Source organism: Vulpes lagopus, chromosome 19, assembly GCF_018345385.1.
Source record: "Vulpes lagopus strain Blue_001 chromosome 19, ASM1834538v1, whole genome shotgun sequence".
Taxonomy (NCBI): domain Eukaryota; kingdom Metazoa; phylum Chordata; class Mammalia; order Carnivora; family Canidae; genus Vulpes; species Vulpes lagopus.
Genome location: NC_054842.1, coordinates 49654831 through 49674107, shown reverse-complemented (window position 1 = coordinate 49674107; position 19277 = coordinate 49654831). Strand labels below are relative to the sequence as shown.

The 19277-nt window shown below is 44.3% G+C and overlaps 1 protein-coding gene across 2 annotated transcripts in view; it reads right to left on the bottom strand.

Annotated features, from left to right (window-relative positions):
- Positions 1-8100, bottom strand: part of MME (membrane metalloendopeptidase) — a 137339-nt gene extending 129239 nt beyond the window's left edge. Inside the window, exon 1 of one of the 2 annotated variants that reach the window (XM_041733930.1) lies at positions 7963-8100. The gene's annotated coding sequence lies outside the window, so the exon portion shown is untranslated. Of the gene's footprint in view, positions 1-7616; positions 7751-7962 lie in introns of those variants that run through there. The other variant, XM_041733928.1, reaches the window with a different exon arrangement.
- Positions 8101-19277: the final 11177 nt, after the last annotated feature.

Here is a 19277-nt window from a genome sequence, read left to right as displayed (position 1 = left end):
ATTTAGACACGACTGGCTTTATTTTTTTAATGACACAAACATCTCACCCCCCCCCCCTCCCGGTTCTAGTGTAGTTAACATACAGTGCTGTATTGGGACCTGACTGACTGTAAGTAGATGGCCTTGGTTGCTGCTTAGAGAATGGGTTGGAGGGAGAAGAAATAGTGAGAGCAGGTCTACGGGGCAATGATGGTGGGGACATGGACCAGAGCGACAATCAGAGAGGGAGACTGAGAGAAGAGTTTTAGGATGGATAGGGGAGACCAAAGCAAGAGCATTTTCTCCTGGACTAGATGTGGAAAGGGAGAGAGAGGAAGTCACAGTGGTTGGTGGAGTTTTGTGTTGAATAAGATGCTTTTTCTTATGTTGCACAGTGCAGGGCAGAATGCAAACAGAGAGAGGGTCTACACTTAGTGTAGCCACGTTCCTTCTGTGCAGAAATTTACATCTCAAGGGCGGATTTCCCTAATGCTTTGAAACACAGATTCAAAATAAACTAGCACTGTTTGGCTTTTTTATTTTATTTTTTATTTATTTTATTTATTATTTTATTTTTATGTTTTTAAGATTTTATTTATTTATTCATGAGAGACAGAGAGAGGCAGAGACACAAGCAGTGTTTGTCAAAACAAACAAACAAACAAACAAAATAAACTAGCATCGGTCTTGCCTTGACTTTTATCCTCACATACAAATTCTAAACAGTTACTTAAAATTTCTAAATCACGACTTTCTTTATAAGGCTACAGGGAGGAATCAAGATAAAACAGAAAATTTTAGTGATTTTCCAAATGTATTTCATTTCAAATACAGACTTGAGAAAGGACTGGCCAGGCTTTTTCTTTTTTTTTTTTGAGATAATTTTGAACTTACAGGACAGTTGCAAGACTACTATAAAGAAATCTCAGATTTTTTTTGCCCAGTTTCCCCCCAAATTATTAACATTTGCTATATTTGCTCTACTGTATCTCTGTCTGGCTCTTACTCTCCTTTTCTTTTTATCTCTCTTTCTATGTATATATGCATATGTACATAATATATATCATGTATGTACACATATAGTAATGTCTGTATATGTATTTAATTTTATACTTAGATATTATTCTCTTTTTGAACCACTTGAGAGTAAGTTGCAGACGTGATGTCCCTTCCCCCTCAAATACCTCACTGTGGATTTTTTAAAAACAAGCAAATTCTCTTCCACAACCACTGAAAAATGATCAAAATCAGGAAATTATCTTTAATAGAATACTATAATTTAATCAATCAACTTCATAGAGATTGCTTTGGCCGTTATTTTAAAGTTCAAAGACCTAGCTTAATATCTTTTCCCAACAACGTTATTGGAATAAAAATGGGTATTTAAAAAAATGAGAGGCATTTTTCAGTATCAATTGACTGAATCTTGTTTTAAATTTATGATCATTACCCTTCAAGCAGGTCCCTGGTGCTACTTCCTGGCGATTCTGCTGGATGTCCTTGATCTATTTAATTCTCACTCTCCTAATTGACATCTTTTCCATTTTTGTCACATGGCTACAACTTTGTCTTTACTCTCAGCTGATGATCTAGCTTTTTATTTCACTGAGAAAAGAGCAACCATCAGAAGAGCATTTCCACAGAGTCTCATCCCAAAGTCTATCAAATAGGGACGCCTGGGTGGCTTAGTGGTTGAGCATCTGCCTTCTGCTCAGGTTGTGATCCTGGGGTCCCGGGATCGAGTCCCGCATCACGGTCCCCACAGGGAACCTGCTTCTCCCTCTGCCTGTGTCTGTGCCTCTCTCTGTCTCTCATGAATAAATAAAATCTTAAAAAAAAGAAAAGCCTAGCAAACCACCTTGTACCTACACCTTCTGCCTCATTTTCCTGCCACCATGAAAGAGTTCTTTTCCTCCTACATATGGCCCACATTTCTCTTGGCGCTGGGTCTGTTTCCCATCCTCAAGTGCCTCCTCCAACATTTAAGTTCTGTGGTTTTCTCTCCCCACTTTCGAGTCATCAATATATTCTTCATTAGATCATCCCCTTGACCCTATAAACCTGACTTCATCTCTCGTTACCACCATCGCTCCCAGCCACCACCCATTCCCCTCACAATAAACACTACTGAAGAGTTTTGTACACTCACTATCTCCACTGCCTCTTCTCTCCTAGTCCCTTGGGCCCACTCCAGCTGGGCTAATTCTCCCCTACATCTCCACCCCAATTGTTCTCACCAAGATCATCAGTGACCTGTGTTGCCAGATCCAATAATCATTTCCCAAGGCTCACTTCATTGGCCCAGCAGCAGCATTTGACACAGTTGATCGTTCCCTCCTTTTCGAGACACTTTCTTCACTTGGCCTATAGGTTACTCCTTTCTTGTGGTTTCCCTCTCTCGCTCGTTGCTTCTTTTCAGTCTCCTTTGCTAGTTCTTCTTCTGAGCTTTTCTTTAGGTCTTTCCCTCACATGGAATATAAGAGAGTTGGAAATTCGTTTTGTTTCCTCTTATCTCTAGCACCGGGAATGATGCACTCAATAAATGCTTATTATTTTGCTAGTTGCCTATGACATAATTTATATTATTTTAATATATGCTTAATATGTAAATATCTTAAACATTAACTATATTTATTTTAGATATAACATATAAATTATATTATTAATATTAATAATCACACAAATATTTGTTGAATGAATGAATGAATGGATTTCTTCTTGAGGCATTATACACACATATACATTTTATGTTCTCTCGCTTCTTTCTATGGAAGTTTTATTTTTCCTCCTGAATCATCTGTCTCCATTGTTGCTTGAATGTCCTCATCAGAGTCAGCAAATGCTTACAAGCACTGTCGCACTCCCTCTCGGAGTCCACGGTAAACATAAGTGATCCATTCTAGTTTCTTCAGCACTATTATGACCCCGTGCACTTTACCATCCTGCTCAACGCAGAACTCCAGGCAGCCACCTCTAATTGATTGGATTTGGCAGGAAATGTGAAACCTGTTTGTTATCCTAGATGTAAATTCAAACTTTCTTTGGTTGTTGTTTTAGGCTTGGTTTCCACACTGACCAAAAGACATGGACCCATGGGGTAAAATGGAAATCACATGCTCTTTAAAGTTCTTCCAGCTTTGCTGAGAAGGACCAAAGAGGCAGAGAGTGCCTTAAATAATGACTACTGCATATTTTATTAAAACTCTAGGGCTTTAGTTTAAAAATAAAACTCCCAGTTCTCCTTCATCTGTGCCTTAAAAAAAAAAAAAAATCTCAATTTAATTGAATCATTCTTTCACAGCCTCCTAAAATCTAATTGATCACAGATCTCAAAGGCAAGTGCAGAAAACCCTACAAATTGTTTGCTTCCTTGTACATAATGAGAGCCTTTTATGAACCACACTCTGTACCTCTTCTGAAGCGAGAAGACTCCAGGAGGCCGGGGAAACCTTGTTTCCACCTTCTTGCTCCCAAAATCAAACTGATAACCATGGTCCTTGTTTCTAAGGAGGTTTTTGAATGTAAGGTAAGGTACTTAGTATTACCAGGGGATTCCCACCAGGATAAGAAAAGTAAACCTGAAAGGAAAAATATATCCTCCGCCACGTGTCTAGAACTCAGAAATTTACTGGTGACTAGTTTCTCAGATGGTTGAGGAGCATGCTGGCCCAATCCTTCTTCTCTTCCTTTTTATGATCTGTCACGACCCTCTGGTCCTTGCTAGACAGGCAAAGTGTTCCTGTGTTAACTCTTCTCCAAAGACCAGTTCCTCAAAACCTGAATCCGTGAAGTTGAGAGGAAGATGTTTCTCGCACAGGATTTTGAAGGTCATCTTTGTCCTCGTGGACATTCTAAAAATCTGCAGCCCGATTCTTTAAAGCAACCGGCCAAGTTTTCTAGATCTGTTAACTGAGGTACTGCTCTAACGTTGGTGTCGTTATCTTCCACTTAAGGAATTTCTTCCAATGTAGGTATAATTAAATTGCGTATCACCTCAAATTTATTCTGGCCCAAGGGAAGGAAGTTGCGTGGGATATTCATTAATTTTTTAATTAGCCTTTTGGTGGTTACTGACCTCTGATAGATTAAGTTTTTTAATAGAACAAAGGTATATTTGTTCATTGTATTCACTAGAAGCTAAATCTTCTTTTTGAAGTGCTCATAGTTGCTTCATGGCAGCATTTTCTTATTTGTTTAATCTGCTATTTCAGCCTTGAATAAATAAAATTTTTTTTTGGAGGGGGTATATTAATTTGCAAAAAAGCTGAATATAATAGACTTAGCCTCAATGGTGGACAGCATTGTTTATTGTACATCAACAATACGTTCCGAGTGTCTGGCGTATTTGCGCTTATCCTGTTCACACTGGGTCAGTAAGAGACAGTGAAGAGTGATAACTAAGGATCATTTTGCTTCAGCTTGACTTTTGATCCTGGACTTTTCAGACAGTCACTCATTTAGAGTGACTGTAGCTTCCACCTCCACTTTTTTCCCTTTCTATAAAATGTGGGTAGCCTTCTTTCAAGGATGTAGTCAGGTATTAGGCTGAAACACGGAAAGCAGATAGAAGAGTATCTGGTCCACTGCATGGTCCCCTTGCTAAATGTGCCAGTTACACTGCTTCCTTGCTTCTCCTGATTCCTGTCTTTATTTGTTTGTTTGTTTATTATTTATTTATTTATTTATTTATTTATTTATTTATGGAATTCAATTTGCCAGCATATAGCATAACACCCAGTGCTCATCCCGCCAAGTGGATTCCTGTCTTTAGATTGCCCTCCTATCCCCTCTACCTCCCGATCTTTCCAGGGCTGGCTCATTTTCAACATTCGCAGCTGGTGAGGATTGTAACCACCCCATGTAACTCCCCTCTCTAATTACAATAGTACATATCACCCCATTTTACGATCCTCATAGTTTTTATCAATAGTCACTATAACCTTGTTTTTCTGTTTACCTGTTTATTTTCTTTCTCTCCTTTGTAGAATTGAAGTTCTTGCAGAGTAGGGATATTGTCTATTTTTCTTTTCCCCAAATCCCCAGAACCTAGAACAGGGAGTGACACATAACGGCAATCAAATGAATGCATAAAGGGGGGTTGTCCCCTCTTTCCTCTGGCTAAGTCCACTGGCATTCCAAAAGAGAAGCAGAATCATCGTTTTAGTGTGGCATTTACCTACCCATAAATAGACTGCTAGAAATTAGTAAATAGAAGGACGCCTGGCTGGCTCAGCGGTTGAATGTCTGCCGTCAGCCTGGGGTGTGATCCTGGAGACCCGGGATCGAGTCCCACATCGGACTCCTTGCAGGGAGCCTGCTTCTCCCTCTGCCTGTGTCTCTGCATCTCTCTGTGTCTCTCATGAATAAATAAATAAAATCTTAAAAAAAAAAAAAAGAAATTAGTAAATAAGTAACTGAAAACAAGGCAAGGAAGTGCATCTCCCTTTGTTTGATTGTGCTGATTAGGAGTAAAAATACACCGTATGTAGAAGATTCATTACATTCGTTCAGTCAGTAAACCTATTATGTGAGCCCCTATTCTGTCCTAAGACTTGGGCTAGTTATTGAGGTTAAAATGCTTAAGAAGAGAGTTCATATTTAAAAAGCACCTAATGTAATTGGCACAGTGAACCATTTATTCACTTAAACTTGTGACTTTTACTCTAGTTATACCTTTATGCTTTATTAAAATGGTAGGTAAGCCCAGGCCAAGGGATTCTGGGGAAGATAGCTTAAGGCAAAGAAATCTGTAGGGCAGTGACATTTGAGCTGGACCTTAGAGACAGAGTGGAGATTTCCAGGGTAGAGAAAGAAGGAAGGGTATTCAAAGAATGCAAGTAGCGTGAGCCAAAACCCAGAAGGATCCTCCTCCTCCTGTGTGCTGGGGATAGGGAGGTAGTGGGCAGGAATCAGCCAGTAGCCTAAAAGGCTGAACATGTGTGGGGCGGGGGGCGGGGGGACCGCTGGTGGTGGATGGCAAGACTAGAAAGGTAAATTGAAACCATGAAGAACCATAAATATCTTGCCCAGGGCTTCGACTTCAAACTGTAGGTAATGAAAGTATAAGCTGAATCAGATCTGCATTTTAGAAAGGTCATCACGACGACTGTGTTGAGGAGGAGAGGGTTTCTAGAAAAGGAAAGAGACCAGAGACAGTGAGAGATTAGAGCAGGAATCCCGTCTAGTAGTCCAGGCAGGAAGCCCTGATTCAGGGAAGTTCAGTAGTAAAGCATCAAAGAAAGAGATGAATTTGAGGGAAATTCAGTAAGAACTGCGCCAAAGCAGAGGAGTCTGAAATAGCTGAATATATTGACAAACCCCAGGAAGACAGAGGGAGGAGCCAGGCTTCGATTTTTGGGATGTTGCTAGTGAGGTGCCTATGAGGTGTCTAGGCTTACAGACCTGCTGAGAAGCTTAATGTTTGAATGAATGGTTGTTAAAGTTCAAATTACTGTCGGGGGGCGGGGGGTCAGACGGACGGAATAAAGTAGTGAGTCTGCCATGAACCTGTTTCATTTGGGGACATAAAGGAGGAAAGAGGAGGACGCGTCGTTGACATGCCTGGGCCTACGTGTTTTTATGACTTTATTTATCGAGCATCACATCCAGACACTAAGTAACTAATTAAGTTGTTACTCAAGAGGCTTATTTATTATCATTATTATTATTATTATTATTATTTTACTGGGAAGAGCAGGAGTCTGATTCCGCTGTTGCCCTTGAGCACAGCGACGATAGGAACAGTTTGATCCTCACATAGTGACCATTTATTAATTGCTGACTCTAGGATGAGCTCTTTCCACGAATCAACTCACTTTGTGCCGTGGGTCCGATCCTTGTCCTGTCCTTTTACAGAAGAGGAGACGAAGGCAGACAAAGAGGGACTGGCCCAAGTCATGCAGCCAAGCAGTGGTCCGAGTGGGACTTGAAACCAGGCACCCTGGCCCGGGCCAACCTTTCCCCTCTCGGACTCATCCTGCAGCATATTGCAGCGCCCGTCGGACTCTGTGGCATGTCCTTGAACCCCGGCCCATGCTACATTCTGGAGTGACGGGGTCTTCAGTTCCTTCAGCCCCTTGGTTCTTCTGACGGCTGAGCTGCAAGGGCCTCCATAAACAGACACTGGGCTGGGATTGTGCCCCTTTTGAGGGCAACAGGAAACAATCACCCCCAAACCCTAGGTGTTCAGATCTTGTAGTAGCAATTTCCGCCCCCCAGAGAGAAGCTCGGGGCCCGGAAGCAGTAGACCAAGTCCACGGAGGGGCCGCTAAAATTTAAGTGTCGGGGGCTGCCCTGGCCAGAGGAGCAGAATGTGCCCGTCCTCTTCACGCAGCCTCCTCTTTGGCATTGCCACTGTCTCTACAGGTTGCAAGAATCTGACCCCTGGTGCCTACTAATCTCTACAAACATCTGACGCCCCCCGGTGTCTACTTTGCCTCTCCTTTGACCTATGCATTGCTCCCAGTTGCTGACTTACTGTGCACCCCGGGGGCCAAGACTCAGAAGAACCAATCACGCGCCCATCACCCTTTATCAGCTAAGCAGAGGCTTTCTGTCATGTGTCCCAGCTCTATGTGTCCTCTCTGTTGGGAGGCATGTGACGGCCAATCTTTGAACAAAACAACTGAACTACTCACAGTCAAGAGCCAGGGTAGTAGATAAGCTCCTTCAAGTTCACGGACAATATATCCTTGTATAGGCCTCGTGGTTTGCAACGAGTCACAGATCCTCAGCGGGCCTGCGGCCAGGCCACGGCCGGCCCGAATTCCTGCTGAACAAGGAAGCCCACTCCTCAAGGTCCAGCCGCGACAATCGGCGTCCCCAGCTCGGCCAGCGTGGGGGCGGCATCATTGTTCCTCACACCCCAAACCCCACGGCCTTTATATTCCCACCGCATTCCACGCTGACCCACTTCCAAGGAGGCCTTTGTGTTCTTATCTCAGGGGCCTGCGAAGCTGTGAAGTCAGTGCCCTGCACACTTACCCCGTGTCCACACGCAGCTGAGCTGCCTCCGGAGCAGAGTTCTACTTTCTTGGCACGCGCCCACCTGGCCCCTGATCTCTGAGGTCCGGGGTGCCCTTGCCTGAGGCCAGTCTGGGCCTCTCCTTTGCTGCAGCCCTGCCCTCCCGTCCGGCCTTGTCCAGAACTCGGGCCTGGCCACTGACACAAGGATGCCCCACAGTCCCCTTCCGTGACTCAGACCTTTGGCCCCAGGAGGCGTTACCCACCCCCCCCATGCACAATGCACTTCATGACGGTACTTTCACTTTTTGATCGTTGTTTTCAATCTCTTTTTTTTTTTCCAAAACAAAATCTTTTTATTTTTAATTTTTTTAAATTTGTAAGTTTTGGTTTTATTTAAATTCAATCTGCCAGCATATAGGATCACTTCCAGTGCTCATCTCGCCATGTGCCCTCCTTAGTGCCCGTTGCCCAAGTGACCCCATCCTCACACCCACTTCCCCTCAAAACTAAATCCTACTGAGAGATTAAAAAAGTTAAAGATATAATATTGAGGGCAGATTTGGACGCTGAGAGCTGAAGTCCTTATCTGGCTCCTCCTCTGACGAGGAATCTTCCACCAAGGAGTGAAGACACTCTGAAGAGGGACAGCTTGGCAAACACCTGATCAAATCAACATCAAATCAACATCAATCTCCTTTCTTCCTTCTTTCCTCCTTCCCTCCCTCCCCATTCTTTCTTGTGTCCAGAAGGCTCTACTTTTCATTTAATAATCTTAAAACATCCTCTCTGGTTCATTCTGAGAACATTTTTTGGTCTCTTCTTTGTTAATGGATCCTTCAACTTTTCCATTGTCTCCAAAAACACTGATTTTCCTGAATTCACAACATTTCCCTATGTTTCCATTCAGGACTTTTGTTTTTTTATTTATTTTTTTTAATTTTTTTTTAATTTTTTATTTATTTATGATAGTCACAGAGAGAGAGAGAGAGAGAGGCAGAGACACAGGCGGAGGGAGAAGCAGGCTCCATGCACCAGGAGCCTGATGTGGGACTCGATCCCGGGTCTCCAGGATCGCGCCCTGGGCCAAAGGCAGGCGCCAAACCGCTGCGCCACCCAGGGATCCCGACTTTTGCTTTTTTAAATACGTGTTTACTAAACACTTATTGTGTTCTCAGTCCTAGGAAAGCAAACATCCTTGTCCCCCTGGAGCTCCCGTTTGGGTGATGCAAAATAGATGGTCAGCACGATAAGTGAGTAAATTATTTGTTAGAGATTCATAAAGAGTAGAAAGAAAAGTAAATAAGGGAGGTGAATAGGCAGCGGAGGGGAGGGTTGTCTCCATTTAAAATCTTGCACGTTGCAGGCTGTGAGCAGTGACAAAATCTTAGGGTTAACAGCATTCCAGGTAGGGAAATGCTCAGGCACCAAGGCCTTGGGATGGCCGTACATGTGGCGTGTTGGGCAAACAGCAAAGAAGGCACAGTGGGTAGAGGCTTGTGAACAAAGCTGAAAGCAGGAGATGAGTTCAGAGGGATAAAGGCTAATCTCATAGGGTCTCACAGGCCATTAAAAAGACCTTGGCTTTGGTCTTTGTGAGAATGGGAGTCCCTGGAAAGTTCTGATGATTATATGCCTTGGTTTATACTTTCCAAGGATCACTCAGCTGCTGGAGTTGAAGAGATTGCAGTGGGGCAAAGATAGAAACACAGAGGCCAGTGAAGAGGCTATGACTTTAGAAAGCCCTTGACTCTTCAATTTATCTCAACTAATACACTGTTGGCCCCTTACTGTATTCCAGGCACTGAGTTAGGTGCGAGGGGGAGAGGAGGGAGACAGCAGTGGTTAACAAGGCTCATTAATTTCTTTGACTAGTCTCCTTCCACATCAAGACTCTTCACTAGCTTACAGATGTGTATCTTCTCCACACTCAACAACTCTGTAATTCTTTCATCCTGTGCTCCCACTTCCAGGGAAGAGATGCAAGAGAGAAGTCTGCTGCGGAAGGCCTGCATGCAACCTGGTGTCCTTATGAAAAGAGGAAGCTTGAACCCACAGAGAAACACCAGGGGCATGTGTACACCGAGGAAAGACCATGCAAGGAGGCAGCAAGGTGTCCGTTATCTGTAGGCCAAGGAGAGACCCCTCAACAGAAACCAGTCCTGCCGCCATATTGATATTGGACTTCCATTCTCCAGAACTTCGAGAAAATAGATTTCTGTTGTAAGCCACTCAGACTGTGGTAGTTTGTTACAGAGTCATGGTTCAAACCATGCAAACTAATACACTATAGTAAGGCAAAACAATCACTTGGATGATAGGAAATTAAGAGGACTTTAGGAATATCCACATGCACACACACACATACACGCACGCACACATGTACCCACACATCTATGTATATAAAGAGAAAATGAAATTAAAACAACGTCTTGATTACTGCATTTTAAAAACAGCTCCATGGAACAATAAAGTGTATTTAGTGTGACCCTACAATTTCACAACAAACTTTTCTCAGGAAGGGCTTCTCTGCGAGGCTCAACTTGCCACTGCAAGTTTGTTCCAATTAACACGACAGACGGCACACTCCTGTTTACTGTGGAGTTGTATTAAGTGTAGGCCCATCATTTGGAATCGTTTTCCCAGAAACGGTGACAAAAGCAATGAACCCTAGCAAAGCAGTTTCACTCCGCGTGGGTGGCTTTCCGAAGGGCTTGGTCTGTTTCCACCATCCACACAGGCCAGATGATAGGAATCCTTTTCACCTTCAGAAATCTGCTTAACTCTTCGTATTAAGGGGCCTTTTTTTACTCTTGGTGGAAGCAAATGCACCTACACCTACTTTACTTATACCCTCTGCCGTCCTCCCTCACAAAGTAATGATTGTGAACTTTGAAACAATCACTTAAATATATGTGTGTGGGGGTGAAGGATTTGCAAATCAAATCACATAGTTCAGCTAAATATAGCCTTTGTCAGAAGAAGTAATTTGCGAGCAAATACAAATTAAGAACTAGAATCCGCCGTGGGCCACGGCTCGGGAATAGTGTCTACCGTGTTCAGAGAGTTTTTAGATGTGCGGCCCTTGTCCATGAATCCCGACTGACCCAGTGATGGACAACGCTGGAAAGAAATCACCACTATGCCTTGAGTGGAGGTGTCATTCCATGTTACCATGTGGTTCTTGAAAAGGTGAAAACAATCAAATCGAGCTAGAATGACTTTGGGGGTACGACCAAGACACGAGAGAGTTTAATGTTTTGTGAGGGACTCATCCACACTTACCTACGAAGAAGCGACTGACATTGTCTTTCTGCTCAAGGATACGTTCCTTGTCATGCTATTGTCCGCACAGTGGAGCAGGCGTGAGATACCCGGGGCACATCCCACTTCTTCGTGACATATCAAAATTTCTGGGCAGCAGGAATCTCCACTTTGGGAATCAGCTCACTCTTTGCTATTATGCTTTTTTCTTCAGAATCCCAGGATCTTGTATGAAATTGAGTCTGTTGCCCTACATTTGGAATTTCATTCAAATGCAGTTTTCCCTCAATTTTATGGGCATGTCTACGTGTACTCATTCATGTGGGCATTAGAGCTTTTTGATAGTTTGCTGCTGTCTCTCCGTGAGGACATCTGTATTTAATCTGCCCCTGATCGGTCTTTTTTGCACTTTTTGTTATCCCTTCTACATGAGAGTGGCAGGTAAACACATCACCAAAACTCTGATAATCAATATTTTCCTGTTTGATAGTAAATGTGCTGTTTGTGCCGTACAGAGCATCCTAGGTCACATGTCACAAGGCTACCCTGGCTGGGTGACCACACACACTTGCCTTTCTTCTCACTAACAACAGTAACTATAGCCTCAATAGTTACAGCAGACCTTTCAGTAAATACAGTATAAACTTTTAAATTCAAATGTAGGAGGTACTTCTTGCCTAAACGTAGCATTCTAAAATACTGTATTATATTCCATCGGGAGGTATTTGTTGAGCCTTCCTACTATGAATGAGAGAACTTCTGGGTACTCAATAATGAATAAAGCATGTTTCTTTTCCTCATGGGTTTATATTTCGGTGGGGAACTAAGCAAACAACTAAGAAGGAAATCAAGATAAATAAAATAATTTAAATTTTTAATGAGCTCTGTGAAGCATAGACAAAGCATGCAGGTTCAGATTTTTATACTCCATGAAAGGCTTTTATGGTGAAGAGTAACAGGATACAATTTACACCTTAAGGAAACCCCTCACTGGTTCCCTATAGTAGTGAGAATGGCTCAGAGGCACAAGAGTGGGAACAGGACACAGTTGGAAGTTTGTGTGGCAATTTGGACCCAAGATGAAGGTGACTTGGTGCCAAGGGGATGGAAAGATGAGTGATATGGTGGCAAGGGGATGAGAGACAGGGAGACATCAAGATTGCTCCCGGGGACCTGGCCTGAGGACCCCACTGGATGGGGAAGCCATGTATGAGGTGAGAGAGTTTAGGGGGCATTGAACTTGTTGGAATCGAGGTCTCTGTGGTACGGTGTGTTGAGCTGGCAGTTTGGGCTGTGAGCAGAGTTCACAGGAAATGTCATAGTGGGAGGCACAGAGTGGCATTTGTCAGCATATTCCCAGGAACGATAACCTCAGCAACGGAGAGGAACAGGCTAGAGAGAAAGAGAGGTCAACTAAGAGCCGCCTGGGTGACTCAGTTGGTTAAGCAACTCCTTGCAGCTCAGGTCGTGATCCCAGGGTCCTGGGATGGAGCCCTACGCTGGCTTCCTGCTCAGTTGGGAGTCTGCTCCCTCTGCCCCTCCCCTGCTCATGCTTTCTCTCTCTCTCTCTCTCTCTCTCTCAAATAAATAAATAAAATCTTTAAAAAAAAGACAGTAAGAAGGAAACCAGCTTGGAAGCTGCTGTTTTGAGGAAGAGTGGCATCTAATGGTGCCAGGAGATGAGTGAGATGAAGACAGAGATATCCTTGGACCTGAGAGGTGTCTCTGATTCCTGACTTAAAATGTGGATAGCAGTCGTCCTTACCTCATGGGTGTTTTGTAAGGAGTTAAGGGCTCTAGACAATCAAAGCCTTTCGAGGTGGGCCCGATAGGTTTCATTCAGCCTCTGAGCATGCACTGGGTGGCAGGCACGGAGCTAGGCATGGAGAGCTGAGAGTGGATGAACCCCCTGTCTGACGGGACAGAGAGACGAGGCAGACAACAAGCAACGACGTCATGAGGATCATAAAGAAAAATGAAGCACCATAAGGGGGATGAGGAGAGCACAGCGTGGGTGAATCCCTTTAAGGGGGGTCGTCAGGGTGGTCAGGAGCAACCCCCGCAGATGTCTGGGGTGACAGCAGCCACCACAGTGACAAGAGGTAGGACACCCCCAGTGTGTTCAATGACAGGAAGAGCCTGGGTCAGAGGGAGAGGAAATAGGATCAAAACCAGAGATTTACTATGACCATCATTGGCTTTAGCGCCAAGGACATCTGAAATGACTTGGCCTGGGTTCAGGGTGGTGGTGTGGAAGCGGACTGATGGAAGTATGAAGAAACCAAAGGAAAGAGAGAGAGAGAGAGAGAGAGAGAGAAAGGAAAGAGAAGCAACGCTGGGCTGGGAGGGAGAGGAGACGTGCGGTGGGGCCCTGGTGCTTACCAGCAGCTGAGGGCCAGAGGAGGAGAGCAGGGGTGAGGAGCTTGAAACAGAGCGACGCACGGGTTTTGTGTTGCTCCCTTGAGTGAGGGATACTAAGACGCGTGCCTATGTTGATGGAAGAAGCTGCTGGAAGGAGAGGCTCGCGAAGTGAAGGAAAGGTAGGGGAGGGATGGAGGGGGGCCTGGCTTTCCCAAGAGGCTGGCCAGGCAGGGAGGAGGCCGACTTTGCAGAGAGTCTGCAGGTGAGGCCCGGGAAGGGTGAGGAGGCTTCCCCTGAGGGCTTCGGTGGAGAACCTTCGAGGCGCTAGCAGCAGCTGGGCAGAGGAGGAGGATTCCAGAGAGACAGGAGGTCTATAAAGCTTTTCTTGGGAGGCAGGAGACAACATTCTAGCAAAGCATGGAAGCAGTGGCAGCGTCCTATTGAATACCCTTCTGAGGCTTCAGATCAGGAGTTCAAAACGCAACAAGTCAATAGGGTTTGCTTTCATCTTCTTGGACCACTGCCCCCGCCCCATCCAGCTTCTGGCCACAGTCGTTCATGTATCTCTTCTGAAAGAAATCATAAGTGGGGGGGAGGGATGGAGTGTGAGTAAGGATTTAGCCCATGGGAAAAATAAAAAGTAGAAAAAAAAAAGGCAAAAATTCTTTTAAATTGTTGCTGTTGTTTTCCTAGGAGGCGGCATGCGTCTTGCTTATCCACACCTTCCATGAGTATTAATTAAAAGGAACTTTGGTATTTAATCAGCTGCGCGCTTTGTTCTCCTGGGGTAGCTTCAGGAGCGTTACCGTATGTCTTGTGAAGATAATGACATTCTCCTTTTTTGTTTTTGTTTTTTTGTTTTTGTTTTTTAATGCAAACAAAACCACAATATAGCTGTTGTTTTCTTGGCGTCCAGCAACGAGTCTTCTTGGTCAACTGATACGTGCACCTCCCAGGAGCACCAGGTGGGGCGGATACTCAAGAGCTGTTGTAGGGCTTTGAGAGACTGTACAGGCCTGTTGGGATCCAGGAAGGTGCAGGGTACTTCGGGCTGGTTTTGTCCTCACTTTGTCGTTTACACATAGAGGACAGGCTCCCCGATTCTTGGATTAACCAGCACACGGACTTGCCCCGTAGCGCCGGACAGCAAAGAGTCTCCAGCATATGGTCATCAAAGCAGACGCAGGAGAGTCATGCTGGATGGGAGCAGCTCAGGATGAGGCGCGCCTCCTTCTCTGCACTGAGAAGAGAAAGGACATTGAACTCATAAATTAGCTACAATTACGCCTTTGTACCATGTCACTAGATTCCAGTAGATGCGTGTCTTTATTTGCTCACAGGCTCATTCCTCACTGCTGGCAAATTTATTAGACGTATTACTCAGAGTTACAAAGAATAGCACTTTTTTTGTTTTTTTTTTATGTTGTTGTTGTTGTTGTTGTTGTTTTGCTGTTGAAGAGATGAAAATTCCCTTTGTTTGTTCACATGGTACCACATGGAGCAAATCCAGGTGAATCGCGCAAGTTTATCCAAAGGGAGGCTTACGCACAGTTCGGAACTGAGGAGCAGGAGGAGAGATGAGAAACTGGCCTGCGTTTCACTTATTCAGTGATTCAGAATGAGCCTTCCCGGGGGTCTCCCCCAGAGATGCTGAGCACAGGCCGCTCCTGCCTTCACTCTCACTTGCTTTGCATCAAAGCTTCTGAGTTCTCGCCCCCCCCCACCCCCCGCTCGCCCACCCTAAGTTTAGAATTAGAGGAAAAATCCAGATAAAGCGACCAGCTCTTCGGATTCTGTATTTGGGAGCTTTGTTTTTCAGACTGGTTGTCCGCTGGTGAGACAGGGAGGGAGCAGGAGCCAGCGTGGCCCCGGGGACACCAGAACCTGTATGAAACACAGAGTTGGGGGGGCACCTGGGCTTCTGACCGAGCTTGTCCATGATCCGGGCCACACCACTCGGGGGTCCCCCCTGGGGGCTGGAGTCCAGTGGGGAGCCCGGGCTGTTGGGTCATTTGGATGATCCTTCCTTGGGTGCAGGGAGTGATCCAACCCCCAGAGGGAGAGGGAAACATGGGATAGTGGCTCCCCGTCCCCGAGGGTGACAGGGGCCGACACCAGGACTCCGGGTCAGGAGAGTGGAGAAGAGCCATCCAAGCAGAGGACACGACGGGTAGTAACTCAGGGGCCCGGGGCCCCCAAAGGTTAGCTCTGTCAGGCCCAGAGGCTTGTCTGTTGGGCACAAAAAAGAAACACAGGAGGGAAAATAGGAGCCAAGGACGTTTCTAGATTATTACATGGCTCTTCTATCAAATCACAAGGATTGTAAAGGGGAAATGCAAAACAATCCCTTTCCTGTCCCATCCATGTAGCTCTGGCTGTGGTTTGATCTTGCAGAGCGACACTAACCTGTGTTAAGGACCTAACAGGAGGGATCCCTGGGTGGCGTAGCGGTTTGGCGCCTGCCTTTGGCCCAGGGCGCGATCCTGGAGACCCGGGATCGAATCCCACGTCGGGCTCCCGGTGCATGGAGCCTGCTTCTCCCTCTGCCTGTGTCTCTGCCTCTCTCTCTATCTCTCTGTGACTATCATAAATAAATAAAAATTAAAAAAAAAATAAAATAAAATGGCTAAAATGGTAAACTTATGTACGTTTAAAAAAAAAAAAAAAAAAAAAAAAAAAAAAAAAAAAAAAAAGGACCTAACAGGTGCGAAGCAGCGTGCTTTGTCTAACTCCCAAGCATATTCCTTGGGTTTTACAGAAGAGGAAGCCGAGGTTCACAGAAGTTAAGAGAGTTGCCCGGCAGCAGGCCGTCCTGCGGAGTCAGGACTCGGAGCTGGGCCACGGCCCGGAGGCTTCCACCAGGCCGTGTGGACACTGGGTCTGGCCCGTCCACTTGTTTCTCGCACCCACCGTGCCTGTTAGTCCAGTTCATTCGATTTGTCAGAGCGTCTGCTCTGCTGTTTGACAGCCCGTGGGCCACAGTGACAGTGAGGATGGCCTCGAGGCCGACGTGTCCTCCTGCATCTTCAGCCCGGGGAAGCCGGCACCCAGGCCCCGTGGCTGGGACCCAAGGGTTGACAGGACCCCAGCTCACTCCATCTAACCTGTTTCAAAGGACACGGAAGAGACTTCCTTCCATCTCTACTGAAGCAAGACACTCTGGCCACGTTGGAGATGCTTCTCGATGATTGCATTTCATTGGACCTGTTAGCACCGAGGGTGGAAGAGAATGACTTTTGCATCCAGCGTGAAAATGTGCTGTGTGAACTCTTGAATGTGGGCGGCTTGGCTCGTGATTGAGGTTAACTGAGGTCGGTGGTTTTCCGAGTGTTGACATCAGGAATCACAAAGAAAGCTCACCTATACGGAAACATGATTAATCCATAGATAACTCGGAGGTTTGAAGAGTGCCAGCTCTCATGAACGAATAGATGGGATCCTAATTTTATTCTCCCCCCGAGTGCTTGCACCGACCTTGAAATGCCACTGATGTGGATGTCGGTTTAATAAGACAATATTTAAAAGCTCACTAAATAAAAATTGTTTATTTGTGGCATTATTATTATTATTTTTGATTCCTCAAGACTGCTGCTGCCCCAGGAGGCCGCATTTCTTTTTTCTTCGAATTGGCTATTATAAAATATCTAGCTTTTAGTTTTCTCGTGCTGTATGAAGTCCACTAAACCACGATAATTTATAACTTATCTTATCCACAGCTGAGTGCGGCTTAAGGACCAAATTGTCATGAAGCCACATGACAATAATTGGACTGTTCTATGTCACACTGTGAATTTCTCAAGTATTCAACATCTTGTTTTAAACAGATGCTAACTACAAAAAAAAAAATTGTTTGGAACACATCAGTCATTTCCATCTCTTTTTTTTTCTTATTTTTCCCCCTCTGAATAAGCTTTTAAATGCCCAAGGATTCCTACAGAAATAAAGTTTAAAAAATTCCAGCAGATCTGGGGTGCCTGGGTGACTCAGGTAAGTGTCTGTCTGCCTTCAGCTCAGGTCATGGTCCTTGAGGCCTAGGATCGAGTCCCCATTCAATGGGGAGCCTGCTTTTCCATCTCCTCACACCCCACTTGTGCTCTCTCTTACTAACTCTCTCTCTCAAATAAACAAACAAAATGTTTTAAAGAGATTTCAGCAGATCATAGTAATCACTTAAAAGCTTTATTTTATTTTTTAAAGATTTTAATTATTTATTTTTTAGAGAGAGAGAAAGAGAGAGTAAGAGTGCAAGAGCAGGGCAAGGGAGAAGCAGACTCCCTGCTAAGCAAGGAGACCCTCAAAAGGCAGGGTTCAATCCCAGGATGCTGGGATCATGACCTGAACCGAAGGCAGATGCTTAACCATGTGAGCCACCCAAGTGCTCTGACAAGAATTAAATTTTTTCTAAATAGTCCCATTAAAAAATGGAATTAATTATAGCAATATTTTACTTAACCTGGTGTGTCAAACATACTATCATTTCAATATATAATGAATATTTTAAAATGCTAATAAAATATTTTACTTTATTTGTATTAAATTTTTGAAATTCAGTGAATGTTTATTATTATTATTATTATTATTATTTTATTTATGATAGTCACAGAGAGAGAGAGAGGCAGAGACACAGGTGGAGGAAGAAGCAGGCTCCATGCACCGGGAGCCTGATGTGGGATTCGATCCCGGGTCTCCAGGATCGCGCCCTGGGCCAAAGGCAGGCGCCAAACCGCTGCGCCACCCAGGGATCCCCCAGTGAATGTTTTACACTTATGGCACCTCCCTCTCAGTTTGGAGTGGCCATATTTCAGGACTAAATACCCATATATTGCTCATGGCTACTGTATTGACACTGCAGGGTGATGTTGATAGCAGAGGTAATTTGTTAAAACAAAGTGAGAAGTTATTCAGAGCTCATTCTATATTGAACAATATTTCTAATACATTTAATTTTATTTGATTCTACTCTATAACTATTTCTTGAACAACTGCTAAATTCAAGATAACATTCCAGGGCCATAGGGTCTAAATATATCAAGGGAAATAAGCTAATTCCTGCCCCTAAGGAACCTGCTGTCCAGCGGTATGCAGAATTCCTACAAATTGTTTTAACATTGCTATGTGATGAATCCATGCCAGTAATAGTGCTGGGCAATTTGAACTTAATTCTTCCTTCATTGTGAAAAACATCACTTTTGAGGATATTTCCTTGTACATACTCTGTATAATGTAGAACCAAAAGAAAAATATTCTGAGCCATAGCTCTGCTCATGTGTTTGGCAGGAATGATGACAAATTTTCAGTGTACTTTACAAATATCTAAAAGGTTGGGTTAGAATAATATAATTAATAATAAATAAATAATTTTGGGGGGCACCTAGGTGGCTCATCCGTTGAGCATACAACTCTTGACCTCAGCTCAAGTCATGATCTCAGGGTCATAAATTTAAGCCGTGCCTTGGGCCCAACTCTGGGCATGGAGCCTACTTAAAAAAATAAATAAATAAAATAAATTAAATAACTAACTAACTAAACAAAAATAAATAAATAAATAAATAAATAAATAAATAAATAAATAAATAAATGGGGCATCTGGGTGCTTCAGTGGGTTAAGTTCCAGACTCCTGATTTCGTCTCAGGTCATGATCTAAGAGTTGTGAGCTCAAGCTCCGAAGTGTGCGTGGAGCCTGCTTAAGAGTCTCTCTCTCTCCCTCTGC